A 6,548-nucleotide genomic window follows, 5' to 3' on the forward strand; every position below is an offset into this window, starting at 1 on the left:
AGTCTCCGATCGAACCACAGTTGGCAATGTGGGAGTCCAGCACTTTACCCTCCACCCCACCGGCTGGCCGGGCCTTGGCTATTTGAAACAGGACTGTTTAGACCAGCTTCCCCAGATCGATACTAACCTGCTCCTTAGCATGGTTTGGGAGTGTTCCTGCATGTCTTGACCTTTGGCTCAAGCAAGTCATGAATGTCCCGATTTTAAAAAGAAAAGACCAAGCTGCAGCAGACTCCCTGGGCAGTGAGAGAGCGAGTGCTGGTGTTTAGCATAATTGGGCACTGGAATGCCAGGGCTTCGTAGCAGAGGGCATTTTTATTATTTATGCCTAAACAAACACCGGTGAGGGGTGAATTCCACCAGAAAGGTTACGTAAATGTCATATGCAAACGAGAACGAGCCAAGCTTGCAAGAGTCGCTTCTCCAGTTTTGCACGTATATGTACATAAATATAAATGTATACGCACTGTCTATCTGTAACCCAGGCACGTGTGCGTGAGTATGTTTGTGTATGAGTGTGTGTATAATCCACTCCGCGAAATAGTGGAAGGGATGTGAAGACGAACAATGCCCTTGATCATCGATACTCGGCGCTGAGTTGTGAGATGTACTAGGTGTGGTTTTTATTTCATATTTTAAGCAGGTTTGCAATTATGTTTCGAAATGGCAGTCCTGGGAATATTCCGAATTCTGGAAAGAGTTTAGAGAGGTTATTGCCTTCTTAATAATTTAGAGCGTCTATTGCCCTGCCAAGTCAGAAGATTAACATTTAATAGAAAAAAAATTATATATCTATAATTCAGTCATGGCTATTAGATCAGATGGATTTTACATTAAGTGAAAAAGATGTTGAGCATTTAAGGACCATTAAACTACAGGACTCTTTTATTGGGTTTTAAGGCCTCCGAGCCAGGGCCCTGCTGCGAAGAGTATTTATTTTACATACACAGAACGCATTAAGGATGGGAAAAGGGCATACATTTTAAAAGAAAATAGGCCATGAAAAAGTGTGATTTTCCACATTGTGAACAGCCACCGTACAGATTCAGCCTTATTTTATAATAATTAGTTTTATGCATCATTAAACGGCCTCGTACAGACTGGAAGAATATGATGGAGGCCACTTTGGAAGTGCTACCTGCAGGAAATCTCAGTCGCCGGGTGTCCTCGGTTGCTATTTCACTCAGAGAGACCACATTTTGAATAGTTTCCAAGCTCTTTAGGGTTGCCGTGTATTGTTAAGAACTTAAGCGTGAAAATGCCTTCTCTGGTGGTCCTAGAGGGCTGCAAAAACAAAGACCCAGAGAGAAGTCCTGGGAGTGTTGACTTTTTCTTGTGAGGCCCAGACTGTCAAAGAGAAACTGGAATCTGACCCTGAGTAGAATCCCGTGCCTACTGTCTGGGGGGCGCAGGGCGCTCAGTGCCTTCCTATTCGATGCTTTCCCCGTCTCACCCTGCTAAAGTGAAAGCGTGGCAGGTGATACCGTAATTAACAGAAACGTCTACTATTCGGGCCGTGCCTTCTGCCCCATTCCCACCTGCAAGCGCCGGGGAAGAGGAAATTGGATGTAGGAGTAGGAAAGCAGGAGAGGGCCAGCAGGTGGCCCAGACCTGGCTACTGGTGCATGTGCACGTGTGCCCCAAATCCTGCGAGGAGAATGGGGGAGGATCGCAGCACGGCCATCTCCCCCGGGCAGGGTGGGGGAGGCTGTTTCTCACCTTCCCTGTGGCGTCTCTCCAGTTACTGAGTGTGCGCACCCTATGGCAAAACCTAAAAACATAAAGAAAACCAGATAGATTCAGGGAGGCTGTGGGATTGGAGTTAATATGATTTGTAACTTTTTTTTTCCTACAGTGTCCAAACATTTTGTGATTTTTCTTTCTTGCTATTCTAGGCTTTTTTCTTTTTCTTCTTTTTTTTTTTTTTTTAAAATTGCCTCTGACTAAAGTGGCACCTTATGGGCTGCTTCAGACATTTTTCTTCAGGACTTAAAAATGAAGCCAATTCATATTCAGAGTCTTCCTGCTAAAAATGTGTTAAGCCAAAATAAAAATGACTGCTACTTCAATTCTCCCCTCTGTTGTTGCTGCAAACTTCGTCCCACAGGAATCGCAGGGCCTCGTTTGCACAATTAAAAGCCACTCTTCTGGTCCAAATGGAGAGAGATGAGCCCACCCAGGACTACACGTCCTGAGGATGAAAGCGTCTCCCTCCCAACTGAGTAACGTGAGCCCCGTGCTCTTGAGCTTCGAGGCCTTTTTTTTTTCCCCAAGCGAATTGTTCCCCTTGGCCTTAATCCCTAAGCGGTACAGCTCCTTTAAAAGCATCTTTTTCATTCACACCAGCTGACATTTAAAAGAAGACTCCCCCAGCTACTGTTTCTCTAAGTAAATATATCTGTTAGTGGATCAGTTGGAAGGGATTTGTGGTCTGATTATCCGAACACCGTTTACCATCACTCCTGTTGCAGCAACAGGGACAGCCTGAGGGAAGGCCGTTGGGCTGTGCGCTGCTCGGGAGCGTGTGCAGGTACAGAGAGGCCCTTAGCGTGCGCAGGTACACACACAGAGAGGCCCTTAGTGTGTGCAGGTACAGAGAGGCCCTTAGCATGTGCAGGTACACAGAGAGGCCCTTAGTGTGTGCAGGTACACAGAGAGGGGCCCTTAGCGTGTACAGGCACACACAGAGAGAGGCCTTTAGCATGTGCAGGTACACAGAGAGGCCCTTAGTGTGTGCAGGTACACAGAGAGGCCCTTACCGCGTTCAGGTACACAGAGAGAGGCCCTTAGCGTGTGCAGGTACACACAGAGAGGCCCTTAGTGTGTACAGGCACACACACACAGAGGCCCTTAGCATGTGCAGGTACATAGAGAAAGACCCTTAGCATGTGCAGGTACACACAGAGGCCCTTAGCGTGTGCAGGTACATAGAGAGAGGCCCTTAGTGTGTGCATGTACACATAGAGAGGCCCTTAGCGTGTGCAGGTACACAGAGAGAGGCCCTTAGTGTGTACAGGTATACAGAGAGAGGCCCTTAGCATGTGCAGGTACACACAGAGAGGTCCTTAGCGTGTGCAGGTACATAGAGAGAAGCCCTTAGCATGTGCAGATACACACAGGCCCTTAGCATGTGCAGGTACATAGAGGCCCTTAGCATGTGCAGGTACATAGAGAGAGGCCCTTAGCATGTGCTGGTACACACAGAGAGGCCCTTAGCATGTGCAGGTACATAGAGAGGCCCTTAGCATGTGCAGGTACACACAGGCCCTTAGCATGTGCAGGTACATAGAGGCCCTTAGCGTGTGCTGGTACACACAGAGAGGCCCTTAGCGTGTGTAGGTACACACAGAGAGAGGCCCTTAGCGTGTGCAGGTACATAGAGAGGCCCTTAGCAGGTGTAGATACATAGAGAGAGGCCCTTAGCATGTTCAGGCACACACAGAGGGGCCCTTAGCGTGTACAGGCACATACAGAGAGAGGCCCTTAGCATGTGCAGGTACATAGAGAGAGGCCCTTAGCATGTGCAGGTACATAGAGAGAGGCCCTTAGCATGTGCAGGTACACACAGAGGCCCTTAACGTGTGCAGGTACACATAGGCCCTTAGCATGTGCAGGTACATAGAGGCCCTTAGCGTGTGCAGGTACACACAGAGAGGCCCTTGGCGTGTGCAGGTACATAGAGAGAGGCCCTTAGCGTGTGCAGGTACAGAGGCCCTTCCTACACACGCGCTCCCCCAGGCCCCTTGGGCAGGCTCCCGCTCCCTGTTGCCTAAGTAGAGAGCAGTTCCTGGGACAACAGAGAAGCCGAGGATTTCACTGTGACTTGATGCCTTCCCGGAAGAAAGAGCTAGCGCCTTGAGTTTATGCTCTCGGTTCCCAAGCAAATGTCAACATCCATTTTACTGTTCTGTCCTATCTCATTGCCAAGGGTTTCAAGTGGCCCACAATTTTTTTCTCTTAATATGAGAGAGAGGAAAGGGGATAATAAATACCAGAAGAATAGGAAAGGGGCCAGATGGTGGCGCAGCAGTAAAATTCAAAGCTCTGTGAGGCTGCCCACATGGGAAGGTTCCTGGTTCAAGTCCAGGGAGCTCCCTGATCTGAGCACAGGCCTGCCTGCGATGAGGCGTGGTCGAGGCTGGGGGTGGATCGCGGTGGCGAGACCGTACAGGGGGCCACCCTGTCTCATTCTCTTACTTACGGGGGCGGGGGGAGGAAGAATAGGAAAAACAGGCAGCAGCTTGGGATCCAGTAGACATGCCGTAATTACCCTGCTTGCCTTCCTGGAGCTGACCGCCTCATTTTGACCGAGTCTCCGACAAGAACGGGCACCCCCGTTCCGCTATGTCAGTGTGGCCAGCGGGTCCAGCCCCTTGGCTGGTTTATGCCCCCAACCCTTAGTGTGCGCTTCCTAGGGCCCGTGCCCTTGAGCTTGGGGGCCTTTTTTTTTTTTTTTTTTAAAGAAGAGCCTGCCACTTACCATGTTTTCATCAGACTCAACTGTTGACATAACCTTTTCATTGTGGATGGGGTGCATGCGCTTGCCAAAGTGAGAAGCCACCCCCATGGGGGATGGCCGCACCATCGTCCCCTCTCCAACATGCTCCTCTTGGGATTTGGGGCTCATGTGCACACAACACCTGACATGATCTTCAAACTGCTGGGTCTGAGCCTCGAATCACGGTGGCCATGTGAAAATCCAGTGCCTAATCACCTCGCCACCTGCTGGCCCTCACTGTAGACTCTAATAACTTGTTAAATGGCGCTTAATGAGATGACTGAGTGAGAATAGTAGTTCATATTGGGGCCATGAGAAGGCTTTTTTCTGCTCTCTTATTCTTGGACCACAGAGGCTTTAAATGCATTTCTAGAGTAGACATCTGGCTGGTATTTTGTTCTAACCTCCCTTTCTGCCCTTTTTTCCTTTTTATTTCTCATATTCATATTTCTTCCTTCAGGCTTCTTGCATGTTTGACAAAGATTATTTGCTTAGCCAAACTTTAGAAAGGCGCTTGAACTTTCTTTTAGGCTCACGTGGATACTTGTAAAATCCAGTGTCAGCAAACAACTTTGCTGAGTCAGCTTAGCAAGAGCTCTCCCCCCCCCCCCCACCCACACACCTAGATACCCGGTGATCCTGATTCTGATCGGGTCCTTCCTCCACTGGCCCCAGGTGAGGTCTGACCACCCTGGCCCGTCTTGGCAAGAACTCTCCTTACTCCTAATCTTTCCTCTTTTTCGAGAGAGATTTTCGCTATAGGGTGCATGCACTTGCCGGAGACAGAATGTGAGAAATCACTGCCCGGGGTGGGGGTGGGGGGATGGCCAGAAAACCAGGTGCCAAGGAACGGAAAGCAGCAGTCGGAGAAGTTAGGAGAACTGTTTGCTACGCCGGGGGGCACGGAGGAGTTAGCGCACTGAATCTCCGGCCCAGAATGGGGGTCGGACACGGGCTTTTATGGGGAACTGGGGAAAGGGAGGTCTCGGGATGTTAGGAATGGGGAATGGGCTCAGAACCCGCCCTAAACGGGAGGAGGCAGAGAAGTAGGGAGTCTGATCTATTCAGGGTACCAATCTGTTCAAGGTTTCCAGGTTACCCTGAAGCTCCGAGGAGAAGCGGTACGTTTGCTGAGGGCAGAAACTTCGGGCAGCTGTCGGCCCTGAGTTATTCATGAATTCAGGGTCTCTCCACATCACTCTCAGGACTTTGGGCGCGCATGCACATGTGCCTGGAGTGAGTTTCAAGCCTTCGCGCCTGGGACTTGAACCACACCTGGCCATGTGAGAGCCCAGCACCTTGGTCTGCACACCACCTGCTGATTCCCCTTAATCCTGATCTTAACCTCTCAGAAATTTTCCATTCATGGCTGACTGTGGTTCAAGTCTCAGACCTGGAGGCTTGAAAATCACGCTGGGTGCGTGTGCGTGTGTCCAACATCCCAGAAGGAGAATGGAGAAGGGGTTGCAGTGTGGCCATCCCCTGGGGGGTCATTTCTCACATTCCCTCTCACTGTCTTTCTCTGTCACCCTGAGCACATGTGCCCTAAGGTAAAAACGTAAAAAAGAAAAAAATTCCATTCACTGCCCCCCCACCCTTTGGCCATTGGTTCCCACCTGCCAGTGCTGTATTCGGGGTTGAGCACATTCCTCTGCAGCTGTGCTGGAAGAGGCCAAGGTGACTGTATCGCACTCGGTTGTAGTCCCTCCAGAGCCATCACACCTCAGGGAAATCTGCCCTCACAGGGTCCTGCAGAGCCGCCCCCCACATCAGCTGGAGCCTAGTGCTTCATAACGGAAGTTACCAGTAACCTTACTGCGTCGTCACAGAAGCCTGACTGTGGAGACAGGGAAGGGGAGATGCCACCAGCCCCCTTCTTTACGAGGGTCAGGGCCAGGAGGAGCCTTTATCAGCTCAAGCTGACAAAGCCACGCCCAGCCTCCTAGCCAGATCTGGCATTGTCTCCACTGGCTCCGTTTGCTTCTGCGGCCCTGCTCTGCTCTGTGTATCTCTAAGCCCCTGGCTGAAAAGAAACTGGTCGTCCTGCCTG

At 50.4% G+C, this 6,548-nt stretch overlaps 1 long non-coding RNA gene across 1 annotated transcript; it reads right to left on the reverse strand.

Annotated features, from left to right (window-relative positions):
• Positions 1-1,092: 1,092 nt before the first annotated feature.
• LOC102485683 (uncharacterized) lies at positions 1,093-6,325 on the reverse strand. Its single transcript, XR_336414.1, has 3 exons — positions 6,115-6,325; positions 1,720-1,771; positions 1,093-1,284 (listed from the first exon to the last, which is right to left on the reverse strand). It is a non-coding gene; the product is annotated as an uncharacterized LOC102485683 (long non-coding RNA).
• Positions 6,326-6,548: the final 223 nt, after the last annotated feature.

The sequence above is a fragment of the Tupaia chinensis genome, unplaced genomic scaffold (assembly GCF_000334495.1).
Source record: "Tupaia chinensis unplaced genomic scaffold, TupChi_1.0 Scaffold138425_1, whole genome shotgun sequence".
Lineage (NCBI taxonomy): Eukaryota > Metazoa > Chordata > Mammalia > Scandentia > Tupaiidae > Tupaia > Tupaia belangeri.